The sequence below is a fragment of the Papio anubis genome, unplaced genomic scaffold (assembly GCF_008728515.1).
Source record: "Papio anubis isolate 15944 unplaced genomic scaffold, Panubis1.0 scaffold571, whole genome shotgun sequence".
Classification (NCBI taxonomy): Eukaryota; Metazoa; Chordata; class Mammalia; order Primates; family Cercopithecidae; genus Papio; species Papio anubis.
In genome coordinates, this window is record NW_022165929.1 from 25,326 (window position 1) to 39,785 (window position 14,460).

Here is a 14,460-nt window from a genome sequence, read left to right on the forward strand (position 1 = left end):
AGTTCTGTGTCAAACATAATGGCAGCGAACCTCTCTATGATTACGCTTTCTGGAAACTCTTCTAAAATAAATTACATAAAACAAGTGATGTGTCCATACAAGAACATTGATATTAGCTCAACGATATACTTATAAACATAAAAGGGACATTAAACACACTTGGGTAAACAGGTCGCCTACCTTCATTTATCTTCTCTTGCCATCTTACATGCTCAGACTGTTAATCTAGAACATAATATATTTACTTTGAAGTGTAAAAAGTTACATTTGAACTTTGTGATTTATTTATCCTATGGTTAAGCAACCATAAGGAATGATAGAAAGAAACAGAAAAATGGGAGAAAGTGATTTATCCATGGATATAACCATAAGAAAAATGACAGAAAGAAACAGCAAATGGGGAAAAGCATTGCATTGCACCAGGAAGTGTATGAAGTAGACTTCAGATTTTTTGCTGATACAGCTGACCTGTTACATTAGTTCTGGGAGTTGTGAAAGGTACTGGTGTGGCCCATGCAGATTTCAGTCATTGGATGAATATAGAGACAATCGCGGGATGAGCTTGTCCAAAGGGTCATGAGGACTGCTCTGGCATCTTCAGCTTCCATTTTTTTATCCCAACAGCCCATCTACTCTTAAACTTGAAGTTTGTCCTGCATCTTTAACTAAAACTGACTTTGAGGATATCATCATGATCAGACCTTCCAAAAGACACTTTGGCTATATATTTCTACAAATACAAGAAATCATCTGTACATTTAATGACATAATTAGAAGGTTCAGAAGGTGGAGTTTCAAGTAAAACTTATGAAGAAACTACAAGAGTCAAAATTTGATGCTGTTCTTGCAGATGTGATTGTTCCCTGTGGGAGCTTGTGGCTGAGCTATTTAACATACCCTTTGTGTACAGTCTCCCTTCTCTGCTGGCTACACACTTGAAAAGCATAGTGGAGGATTTCTATTTCCACCTTTCCTAAATACCTGTTGTTATGTCAGAATTAAGTAATTCAAATGACTTTCTATGGAGAGGGTAAAAAAATATGATCTATGTGGTTTATTTTCCATTTTGCTGCAAATATTTATTATGAAGAAAGTGGGATCCGCTTCCAGGGAAGTTCTAGGTAAGTAAATTTTTCAATTAACATGGAGATTAACTTTCCTGTGTCTTTGAAGCTGAGCTTTTATATAAAGCAATAAAGTCAGGGTACTTGGTGTTTTAAATTTTGTTTTGTTTGTTTGTTTGTTTGTTTGCTTGCTTTGGGTGGAGTCTTCTCTGTCTTCCAGAGGGCTGGAGTGCAGTGATCCACCTCAGTTCACTGCTGATTACAGGAATGTGTCAGCACACTTGCTCTTAATTTTTGTATTTTAGTAGGTAGGGGTTTCTACCTATGCTGGACAGGCTGGTCTCAAACTCATGAGCTCAAGTGATGTTTGCCTCTGTTTTTAGGAAAGTGCTGGATTACAGGCATCAGCCACCACATGGGGCTGGTAGTGGAGTTTTTGTAAGGAATTTATGAAATGAAACACAAGATGATCTATTAATTGTAAAATACTATAGCAAAGTTTAAACAAATTATAAGGTCAGTTAAAAACCCTGTGGCCATTGCTCACACAGAACATTCTAGGAAGTCATAAACCTAAAATTAGTGCACCTATTTTAAACAACCACACATCTGTTTTACTATTGCTTTTCTCATTTTAGAAAAGTCAGACTCCATCCACAAACATCTTACTGAATGCATGTATATGTGATGTAGATTGGTATTACTCAATTTCTACAAATAACTATCTATGCAACATTGCAGGAATTATTTTTCCTTGTATACCTTCCAGTTTCCTTTATTCTGAAATTAAAATATGTCCCCTATGTCACCAGAAGGTTTCCTTCACAGTTGAGAGAAATAGTCCTCTATCTCAAAAGGCAACCACTAAGGTAATTTGTAGTTTCTAATGTCTATATATCTCCTTCACCAAAAGATTGGAAATCATTTATTTTAAGATCAATCATCTTGTTGAAGTCTGAACATTGTTATACTTTATATAGTTTTTTTTGAAACTATGTGTATTACAAAATATGAGTCACATTTAGGTTGGGTACAAATCTCTATTTGAATAATTTCTAAAATTTCTATCTGTAATTTGCAAATATATTTACTTTAAAAGTTAATATGATTAATACCCCAGCATGAATCGGGTCAAAAAGCAGTAGGGTACAAGACGTTTCACACTTCCAAATACAGCCTACACAGTTCACTTGAATGACCAAAGATAAAAGGATTAGCTTAATGAGTTGTGGAAACTAGACTACTTTTTAGAAAATTGTTTTATGGGTACATCATGAATTAGTTGATCGTGGAGCCCAAAAGAGTTGTTAAATGATTATATGCTACTATTGGCTTTAAAGTTGCAAATAAATGGATGTTTACTTTCTCTAGATTATTTTAGTAATTGCTTACGCATTGTATATATTCTGATGCAACATTACACATGTACTTGACCTCAAAATTCTCTTTATCACTTTGTTTTCTCATAAATACAATACTCCATATATCAAGCATAAAAATATAAATTGCGTTTATAATATTTGACTTATATGTTTACGTATTTCAAAAGCATACATTATCAAGGCTTCCATATATTTTTGCCATTATTCTCTAATCCCTTCTTGAAAAATTGGCCTAATGTAATTATCTCGTGCTCCATCTTTTTTTCCTTTTTTCCTCAGGAAGACCCACTCACTCCATTCCTGAGTGACAATGGGGAAAGCTGGACATGGCTTACTCCAAAACTCCTGGATTTTCAATTTCTCATCACCTTACCAAATGCTGACTTTGTTGAGGACTACACTGCAAACCTGCTAAACCCCTACTCCACGGTAAAGATAATTTTGTTGGTTTTGTTTTGTTGGCTTTGAATTTTAGTGGGGATAATTGTGGCAGTCTTCATGCAGAGTATGTTTGACTTCGCCAAGAAAGAAAGTAACGGCAGTGGGCGGTAAAGCAGATACCAACTAGGAACTCAGATACACAAGTTGACTTGTTGATACCATCACAAGTAATGCGAGTTTCATCATTGTTATAGATAGAGAGGGATATTAAGAAGACTTTGAAAACAGGTTGGTTAAATATAAGCCCTGGATTATGCAAACACACAAGAAGGTATTGTCATTCATTAAAAGAATGTTTTATAAAAGTTTAACACAAACCACAGGCAAGAGGGAAAAAAAATCAGACAAGTTTCTGTCCCTAATAATATTTAGCATCTTATTTCAAAAGACAGAATATGTGCAAGTAATAAAAAATTGTGCAAAAGCTTATCTCAAGGAAAAATCCAATGCCAAGATAGCATCAGTGGAGATAATAGAAAGTATCCTGACTCACTGATAATGAAGCTGAGAGCTGAACAATGTACAGATATTAAGTGAACAATGGGGGTCAGGAAAAACACAAAAAGAAAAAGAAGGAAAGTATTGAGGAAAAGTTCTCTAAGACTCTGAGCTGAGTTTGTAGGAACGGCTGGAGTGAGAACTGTAGATGATGCTGAGAGGCAAGTTAGAGCCAGATACTTATTAGGAGCTAACTTATTTATTAAGCATTATCGGAGAACCAATGTAAAAGAGTTAGAAATAAAGATGAGGCGTAATTTAAAAAAAGAAACAAAGAAAAAAAAGAGCAAACCATTTAAATTTTGCATGGAAATCTGGTAGCAGATGATGGAAAAAGTGAACTACAATGTTGATAGAAATAATCATGCCTACATTTACAGTAATAATAGTACTCCACTTCATATTGTGTTTTGTGGAAAAATTGTTACAGACAAAACACTTAAAATGTCTCTTATATATTCAATGATTGAGAAAAGATTAATTTTGGAATTATGATTATTTTGTTATGATTACTAACACTACTAATTACCTAACATGTGCAAGTCAATTTTGAGATATCATTCTTCTCATTTAACAGAACCAGATTGTTTCAGCACATCAAGATTAAGCATTCTCTTGAGAAGTCGTGGATGACAGATATATTATGGACTTTGAATAAAAATAGACATACTATCTTTGCCAGTAAGATGGGAAAGCTGCACATGCCCTAGAATTTAAAGTATAATAATAATAAAAGCTATTCTAAAATTCTACTGTAAGTGATGCAGATCTTAAGTATTCTAACTTAAAAGAGTAACCAAAGATACATAAATATGTTCCTAGAATAATATTTGGTAGCCAACCTAGTGTTCACTTGATTTTATTCAAGAATGTAACTGGCCTACGCTGAGATACTCAGGAGTTTTTTACATCTTAGATCAGAAACATGCCCTATTAGAGAAGGTGTTTCTCAGTCTTATGACGAAAGCAACTCAGTACAGCTTCCTGGTGGAACTTGTGTCTAGACACCAAAGCTCCCTTTGCCAGAAAAAGCAGGAGAAAATGAATGATCCAATTATTATGTAAATTACCAAATAGTTTCTATCACTTTAAATAGTATAGTGCAACTTAGTTTACAGTAATGCAAGACCACTTAGAAGATGATATTCTTTCAAAGGAACACAAGACCCTCATACATTTTAAATTAATATCACACTTTTAAAGACATATGTAGAAAGTAAGCATTCTTTAGAATATTATTAAGAAATCTCTTAAGGATTTTTGTCTATATCAAACTGAGAATTTATTCCATGGTTAAAATACAATATCTATGTTGAATGCAAATTCTATGTGCTTTATAATTTTGAAAGAGACAAAGCTGAGGTAAGACTAAATAAAAATTTATACACCCTACCCTACTATTGAAAGAGTTCCCTATTCACATTAAGGGAATGTGATAGTGCCAATAGGAGGCAGAAGATAGTAGGAGGTGTAGAAGGACAAGAAAAAAGAGGACTCAGTATAAATAGTGATAATCTCTAAGAGTAACTGTTGTTATTAAGTTGCAGAAAGATTTGAATGAAAATCAATGGTTGTAAAATTGGTTCTCTAATTGTTTAGTATGTAGGAACAATTGTTAACCAAAGTTGTTTTTCACCAAATATTAGATTCTCAGAATATGTGTGTATATTTTAAGAGAAAAAGACACTTGGCAAAATGTTTCTAGTGATTTAAAATGCAAATAACCGTTGGTTTAATAACAATATAGTCTCATGTAATCATACTGAGAAAAGTGCAAGTCAAGATGTTTGTATTTCTATTATTTATGGAAAATATTCATAAAATTAACATTGGAAGTAATCCAACATCTTTAATGAAGGAATGATTAAAACTTTACTAGATGCAATGTCTAACCTGCATCATGCAGTTTCTGCTTTCAAGCAATGAATCCAACCCCCATATAGTTTCTGGTACATTTGGATTAGCTTTATCTGAGTGATATTCAGGGTCTGATTCAGAGAAAGAACGGCTCTAGACTGACAGCCATTGTGACTTAGTCCAAGTTCCCACCAGCCAGGTAGATTTAGAGAAAGAGTAAAAGCAGCCTCCCCTTACTGGACTGGGCCCAGCCAATGCAAGTCTGGTGCTTAAGGGAAGATTAAAAAGAGAAAGGATGGGGATAAATCCTGACCTTGAGCAGTGGGATGCTGTGCTGCATAAAATGTGGTCCCACAAGGAGTCAGCACTATCAGATTAACAACTCCTCCCAATGGAGGCAGCAGAAGGAATTATGTGAAGGAGTCAAAGAGAAGGAAGCCAGGTGGGGAACAGGACCAGATGTTCCCTCCATTGAACATAGTAGGAAACATATTTTCTTCTGTATAGAATAAAATGGTGACATTTGTGTATTTGTCAATTATTTTTAGTTGTCTGATGGGGCAAGGTCTTCTTTGTAGTGACCTATACTAATGTGTTTTGCTGAAACTCACAGTTAGTTTAATATTGATAAAAACAAGCAAAAGTTAAACACTGTAAATTATTGTTCAGTTTATGAGGATTGCTTGGGAGTTCCATTACCTGCAACTTAGACATAAAAAATGTCTTTAGCTATAGTAGAACATATTAACTCCTGTTGTCAACACTTTGTAACACATTTTCTATGTTAACAATCAGTTAATCAAATTCAGAAAACAATAATTTTGGAATTATTAAACAGCTCTGTCCTTTAATTTTATGATACCTCAAAAGGTTCCTCATTTCAATGCTGAAACAGCAACCAAAATTAGCAATACTGATAATACTCTGAATTTGTCTCAGAAATTGTCCTTGAAATTTCTCCTGGCGAAGGTTTGATAATTTGTAATTTGAAAGAAGTTATATATAATTCCTTTGTAGCATTAATTTATTTCTACAATTAGCTTATTTTATCAACTAGCTTTTTGTCAAAGGACACAAAACTCTAATATATAATAACTTATAGACAAGCAGAATTACATGAAATACTTCCTATGTTACTTAAAAATGAATAAATTAATATTCAATGGATGATGAAAACTAGTATGAAATATTGATAAAACAAAATAAACATAACATAGGTCATTACCATAAATTGTTACTACTTTTATTCTCACTAGAATTATAATGACTATTTTAATTTTTCATGCATATATAATTTTTAGAATTTTTATTTGTTTAAAATTAAATTTATTTTATTTTTTTAACTTTCATTTTAAATTCAGGCCTACAGGAGCAGGTTTTCATATAGACAACCTGTGCCATAGGGTTTGTTTTATGATTGCTTAATCATCCAGGCATTATGACCAGAACCTATTAGTTATTTTACCCATCTTCTCTCCTCCTGCCTTCCACTCCACCAATACACCCCAGTGTATGTTGTTGTTCCCTGCTATAGTTTCCATGCTCTCATCTTTGCTTCCACTTAATAGTGAGAACATGTGATATTTGGATTTCTGTTTCTATGCTAATTTTCTATATGATAACGGCCTAACTCCACTATATACCTGTAAAATATAAAAATCCTGAGGTTTTAATGACTGCATAATATTCCATGGTGTATATGTACACCATTCCATTTCCTTTATTCAGTCAATCATTGATGGCATTAAGATTGATTCCATATCTTTACTATTGTGAATACTACTGCTATTAATAAACACATGTATGTGCCTTCATAAGAGAATCATTCTTCATCCTTTATGAGATATACCCACTAATGAGATAGGTGAGTTGAATTGTATTTGTAGCCTCTAGGTTTCCTGAGGAAGTGCCACATCATTTCCATAAAGGCTGAACCAACTTACACTCTACCAACAGAGTATAAGCATTCCTTTTTCTACACAATCTCACTAGCATGTACTACCTTTGAGTTTATAATAGCCGCTATGACTGGTGCAAAGTAGTATCTATTGTGATTTTGATTTATGCTTCTCCGCTGGAGCAGTGATGTTAAGCTTTTTCATATGATGGTTGGCCACACGTGGTCTTCAAAAGCCTAACAATTTTCTAAATACTCTGAACTTTTCATCTATAATCTCATTTTTTCTAAGCTATTATTTGGAAAATCCTGATTTCCTTACACACTTAACTAATTATAGAAGTTAAGAAAATGAAGTGTTGGCATTCTATTTACATCAGTCTTTGAGTAATTTTATTACCCAACATCCCTGATCTGGCCCTTGATATCTTTAGTGTTCTAACATTCTATGACTTTGGAATTCTACTGATGGAATAAGATATTTCTTTACTGTAACAGGTTCTGTGGAGATTTGATGAGAATAGACCACATGCCTTAGGACTCAGTACTCAGATGTACAAGTAGATACCCCAGATTGACCTTCTTGGTATGACTCTGGAGTACAAATACTGAATATATTAGTAAGAGCCCATTGGAGCATTAAGTATTAATCATGAAATAAGGTTGTTGAAAATGTATTATGCAATAAACATACGTGTGCATGTGTCATTATAGCAGCATGATTTATAATCCTTTGGGTAAACACCCAGTAATGGGATGGTTGGGTCAAATGGTATTTCTAGTTCTAGATCCTTGAGGAATCGCCACACTGTTTTACACAATGGTTGAACTAGTTTACAGTCCCATCAACAGTGAAAAAGTGTTCCTATTTCTCCACATCCTCTCCAGCATCTGAGGTTTTCTGATATTTTAATGATTGCCATTCTAACTGGTGTGAGATGGTATCTCATTGTGGTTTTCATTTGCATTTCTCTGACGGGGAGTGATGATGAGCCTTCTTTCATGTGTCTGTTGGCTGTATGAATGTCTTCTTTTGAGAAATGTCTGTTCATATCCTTTGCCCACTTTTTGATGGGGTTGTTTTTTTCTTGTAAATTTGTTTGAGTTCTTTGTAGGTTCTGGATATTAGCCCTTTGTCAGATGAGAAGATTGCAAAACTTTTCTCCCATTCTGTAGGTTGTCTGTTCATTCTGATGGTAGTTTCTTTTGCTGTGCAGAAGTTATTTAGTTTAATCAGATTCCATTTGTCAATTTTGGCTTTTGTTGCCATTCCTTTTGTTGTTTTAGACATGAAGTCCTTGCCCATGCCGATTTCATGAATGGTATTGCCTAGGTTTTCTTCTAGGGTTTTTATGGATTTAGGTCTAACATTTAAGTCTCTAATCCATCTTGAATTAATTTTCCTATAAGGAGTAAGGAAAGGATCCAATTTCAGCTTTCTACTTATGGGTAGCCAATTTTCCCAGCACCATTTATTAAATAGGGATCCTGTCCTCATTTCTTGTTTTTGTCAGGTTTGACAAAGATCAGATGGCTGTAGATGTGTGATATTATTTCTGAGGACTCTGGTCTGTTCCATTGGTCTATATCTCTGTTTTGGTACCAGTACCATGTTCTTTTGGTTACCATAGCCTTGTAGTATAGTTTTAAGTCAGGTAGCATGATGCCTCCAACTTTGTTCTTTTGGCTTAGGATTGTCTTGGCAATGTAGGGTCTTTTTTGGTTCCATATGAACTGTAAAGCAGCTTTTTCCAATTCTGTGAAGAAAATCACTGGTAGCTTAATAGGGATGGCATTGAATCTCTAAATTACCTTGGGCTCTATGGCCATTTTCACAATATTTATTCTTCCTATCCATGAGCATGGTATGTTCTTCCATTTGTTTGTGTCTTCTTTTATTTCACTGAGCAGTGGTTTGTAGTTCTCCTTGAAGAGGTACATCCCTTGTAAGTTGGATTCCTAGGTATTTTATTCTCTTTGAAGCTATTGTGAATGGGCGTTCATTCATGATTTGGCTCTCTGTTTGTCTATTACTGGTGTATAAGAATGCTTGTGAGTTTTGCACATTGATTTTGTATCCTGAGACTTTGCTGAAGTTGCTTATCAGCTAAAGGAGATTTTGGGCTGAGATGATGGGGTTTTCTAAATATACAATCATGTCATCTGCAAACAGGGACAATTTGACTTCTTCTTTTCCTAAAAAGACAGTTTTTTTAAAACATCATATAATCAATTCACAGTAGAAAGGAAGGATAAACATAAAGGAATATGATGAAATATTTTAACTAAATATCTAAAATCTCTAAAAGCATAACTACTTTCTTGATGAAAAATTCTTTTTTATTGTTTCCATTATTGTAACAGGTTTAATAATTACATGTGATTTCCATGACTTAAAACCCACCTATTTAAGGTGTAAAATCCCAATATATTTAGAATGCTTGCGAGTCATGAATCCATCTGGAATCATACAGTTTAGGGTGCTGTATAAGTGACTTCTTTCACTGAGCATAATTTTTTTTTAATGGTTTTTAGATTCATTCATGTTGTAGTGTGTATTTTCATTTCTTCTTACAGCAGTATAATATTTTATAGTATGGATATGCCATATTTTCTTTGTACACTTATCACTTCATTGGCCTTTTGATTGTTTCCAATTGTGGCTTCTAGGAACATTACTACACATGTTTTTGCATAAACATGTTTTTCTTTGGAATTGATACTATAAATGGAATTGCTGGCTCATGTCTAAACTGTATGTTTATGAAGAATTATTAAACTGTTTTCCAAAGTACTTGTTATATTTGTCATTGCCTCCAACAAAGCAAGAGGGTTCCAATTCCTCCACACTGTGGCCAACATGTGTTATTATCTTTTTGTTATAGCCTTCTTAGTGGGTGTGAAATGATCTCTCGTGATTTTCAATTGAATTTTCATTACAACTAAAAATGTGGAGCATTGTTATATGTGCTTACGGACCATATATCTTCTTTGGAAAATTGTCTATTCCAATCCTTGAAACATTTTTAAACTTTGCTACTTGTCCCATTATTGACTTTTAAGAACTATTTATATATCATGAATAGAATCTTAGATATATAATTTTCAAATATTTTGTTTCATTCTTGGTGTGCTTTTTATTTTTTTAATAATGGCTTTTGAAGTACAAAAAATTTAATTTTAATAAATTAAAATTTTAATAATTGATTTATTTATACTCCAAAGGATATGGCGTGCAAAATGTCTACCCAATCCAGCTACCATCAATTCAGCATTTATAACTACTATCAATAATGTTTTTATGTAAGAAAGTTATCACCTACAGGTATGCTTTTATAACAGAATGTACCATAAAGCAGGTTGGACCAATACAAAAGAAATATAAAATAAGGTGGTTTATTTAAATGCAAATATACAGACACTTCCATTAAATCTAACAGACTTTAAAAAGAGGAGCAAATAATGAAAAATGACAGAAATGGAACCTTATAATGTAACATGATACATACACACACATGCATGCATATATATATAAAAATATATGCACATGTATGTATTATATATACCAACTGGAAGACACATTTTCTTAGAGCATATTGAATTGTTAATAATTATTTGAAGTGACATGTGGTGGGCCAGAAATCAAGACTCAGTAAATTTGAAAAGATTCAATATCATCAACAATATCTGATCCAATCTTAATGGAAGAAAGGGAGATTTTTAAAAAATATAACTAAAATATCTTTAATTTTGGAAATTAAGAAAACACACTTCAAAAACATTTAAAGTCGTGTCTCAGCCTCCCCAGTAACTGGGATTACAAGCATGCACCACCATGCCTGGCCAATTTTGTATTTTTAGTACAAACAGGATTTCACCATGTTGGTCAGGCTGGTTTCAAACTCTTGACCTCAGATGATCCACCCACCTTGGTCACCCAAAGTACTGGGATTACAGGCATAAGCCATTGCTTGAACCCAGGAGTTGGAGGATGCAGTGAGCCAAGATTGTGCCATTGCACTCCTGCCTGGGCAACAAGAGCAAAACTGTTTCCAAAAATAAATTTAATAAATAAATAAAACTTTAAAAATTAAAAATTCAAAAAAAAAAAAAGTCAGGAAGTGAATTGTAATTATCCATGCACTTTTCTCTCAGCAATTCTACTTTCAATTATATACCCAACAGATATGTATACATATGGAAACTTAGTGCTGAATATGACATGGACAGGAAACAGGAAAATACTGAGCAGAAGTAGTTGGTTTCCCTGCAAATGTCCCACCCTCAAGCCTGAAAACTCTTACCCTAAATGAGAATAGACATTCTGTTTTTGAGGCCCAAAGTTGCTGTTTGCCCACCATACACCCCTATTCTGTACCCAAACAAACCCCAACACCCCAGCATGAACAGAAGAGCAGAAGAATGGCAGAATGGTGCATCAGAGAGAAGAGAAGGAATTTCTGAATATCGAGAGTAGTTCAGCTGAAGACGGTTGGAGAGGAGAGGAGATTGGATGCTGGATGACCAAACTCCAGAGGAAGATCATCTTCCCACTCCATCACCATTCTGGCTCCCTATTCATCCCACTGAGAGCCACCTCCACCACTCAGTAAAACACCTGCATTTGTCCTCCAAGTCCATATGCGACCTGATTCTTCCCAGATGCTGGACAAGGAGTTGAGTACTAACAGGACGCTGAACTGGTTAACACTTAAGCCATCAGTCTATGGTAAGGCTAAAAGAGTACACCAACACATACCCACTTGGGCTTCAGGAGTTGCAGACACCCACCCCTGTATGCTGCTGTGGCACCAGAGCCCAGGGGTGATCACCCAGGCTCCTGCACTTGCCTGTCTGCATGCTCCCTCTCCCGTAAGGGGCTTGAACGTGCATGGTGACTGAACAGATGAGCCACACAGCTGTCACACATATTGTGGGGGGGGGGGGGGGGGGGGGGCAAAGAACTCGTGCATTTCATAAACCAGAATGTTTATGACAGAATTATTAATATTTTCCAAAAATTGTTAGTAGCCCAAATGTCTATTACTCATAAAATGATGACATAATCTGTGGTTTAGCCATCAATGAAATACTACACAGGAATGGTATTAACCAACAACTGCTACACAAAAGTTTTAAAAAATAGACTCTAATGAATATATGTTATATAATTCAATTACATAAACAAAGAAAACTAATGTACAATATTGGAAGTCAGGCTACTATTTAATTGGAGGACAAAAGTAGTGACTAAATGGTTCAGGACAAGAGAGTTACTCTAGGCAGGTTGTGACATCCTACACCATGATCTGAAGAGTAGGTAAATTGGTATCTTCAAGATAATGTTCAAGATGATCTTACACTTTTCACCTATTCACTTAGTGTATATATATTTATCTTTTGGCTTTAATATTTGAAGGTTTATTTTATAGGATATATAATGTACTTAAAATTATGGGACTCAAATATCAAAATAAGCATAAAACAATAGAGAAAATCCTAGAGGTTCCATCATAGTGTGGCCAGGAAAAGCCTCTCTTAGAGGTAACACTTAGAGGGAAGCCTCAAAAAGAGATAGAGGCATGCCTTGGGTTGTTGTAAGAAAGAATGTTCCAGGAGTATGAGAGAGGGGGCAAAATGTGTAAAGATGCTCTGGTGAGAACACTTTTGGCACCCTAAAGAAAAATAGAAGGCCAATGTCTCTAGAAGACCTAGTGTGTATGAAAAAAGTGTTAGGAGAAGAACTTGCCAGTGTTTGACATTGTAGTGTCCTGTAGGCCAAATAAGAGAGTTGGATTTTATTCTTAAATATGATGAGAAGTCAGGCAAAAATCTTAACTAGTGGAGTGGTAAATCTGACTTTTATTTCAAAAATATCATTTTGGCTACTGTGTAGGAAACTGTAGGAGACAAAAGGTAGGATAGAAGCAGAGTGACTGGCTATGAGGCATTTCACTCAGTGTGACACAATTCCTTTTTGGAACTTAAACATGATAATTCTCAAATTCTATTTTTCACTATCTTTCCTAAAGCACTTAAAATTGCTCATGACGTTGCCCACGTTCTCATATGCCTGTTTGAAAATTAAAAGAGTATAATTGGATTGTCCACAACACAAAGGATAAATGTTTAAGGGAAGGATACCTTATTCTCCATGATGTGATTATTTCACATTGCAGCCTGTATCAAAACGTCTCATGCAATCCATAAATATATACACCTGGTAAATACCCACAAAAACTAAAAATTAACAAACCAAAAAATAATAATAAAATGACTTATATTTGTTTTGTCTGTAAGAAATTAATTTTCCTGACTTTCTGTTTTACTTTATAAAATTTGTCAGTGATAAAATTCCAATGTAAAAGCCAAAGTTTCTATGATGACTCAAACTAAATTGTAAAAATTTTATGTCAATTAAACGTAATTTACTTTGAATCATTTGGCACTTTAAAAACCTTTCATGTGCCGGGCACAGTGGCTCATGCCTGTAATCCCAGCATTTTGGGAGGCTGAGGCGGGTGGATCACCTGAGGTCAGGAGTTCGAGACCAGCCTGGCCAATATGGAAAATCCCTGTCTCTCTCTACTAAAAATCCAAAAAGTAGCCAAGCATTGTGGCGTGAGCCTGTAATCCCAGCTACTTGGGAGACTGAGGCAGGAAAACCTCTTGACACCATGAGAGGTGGAGGTTGCAGTGAGCCGAGCCTGCACCTCTGCACTGCAGCCTGGGCAACAGAGTGAGACTCTGTTTCAATAAATAAATAAATAAATAAAATAAAAATAAAAACCTTACATGGACTTGATATGCTCAAGAAAATAAACTTACTTTCAATTTTGATATCTCTATGTTTATCCTTCAGATATAAAGAGAACACTATGAAGTTATCAAGAATTTGTGATGATCAACCAGTAAAGGTTGGGCAGTCTTCTGGATTGAATTTGTCAGGCACCATGAAGGAGCCAAGCACCCTCAGGTTGCAGCCCATGACATCACCTGGTTCCAGTACCACTCTTTGGATGTGATATGTTTTATTTCTGGAAATTTGCTAGAACTGGAAAGAAGGGATAAAGAGATTAGCTGTTGAGTCTTGAAGCTGGGAAGCCAGATAGATGGGACTTTAGCTGGTTTATTCCAACAAGAAAGGTTATGATGCAAGATTCCTTTCTTTCTGTGACAGAAAATCTGTTTAAAACTTACGTTGTCAAATAAAAATTTTCATAGATTTAATACCTGTTTAACGGTTAGAAATACTTTTTTTGTCAAGAGGGAAAATATTGGCAAAATTATTAAATAGTATAAAACCATCTGAGAGCTGATA

The 14,460-nt window shown here is 34.7% G+C and overlaps 1 pseudogene; it reads left to right on the forward strand.

Moving 5' to 3' along the window:
* Positions 1 to 334: 334 nt before the first annotated feature.
* Positions 335 to 14,226, forward strand: LOC110742310 (annotated as a pseudogene).
* Positions 14,227 to 14,460: the final 234 nt, after the last annotated feature.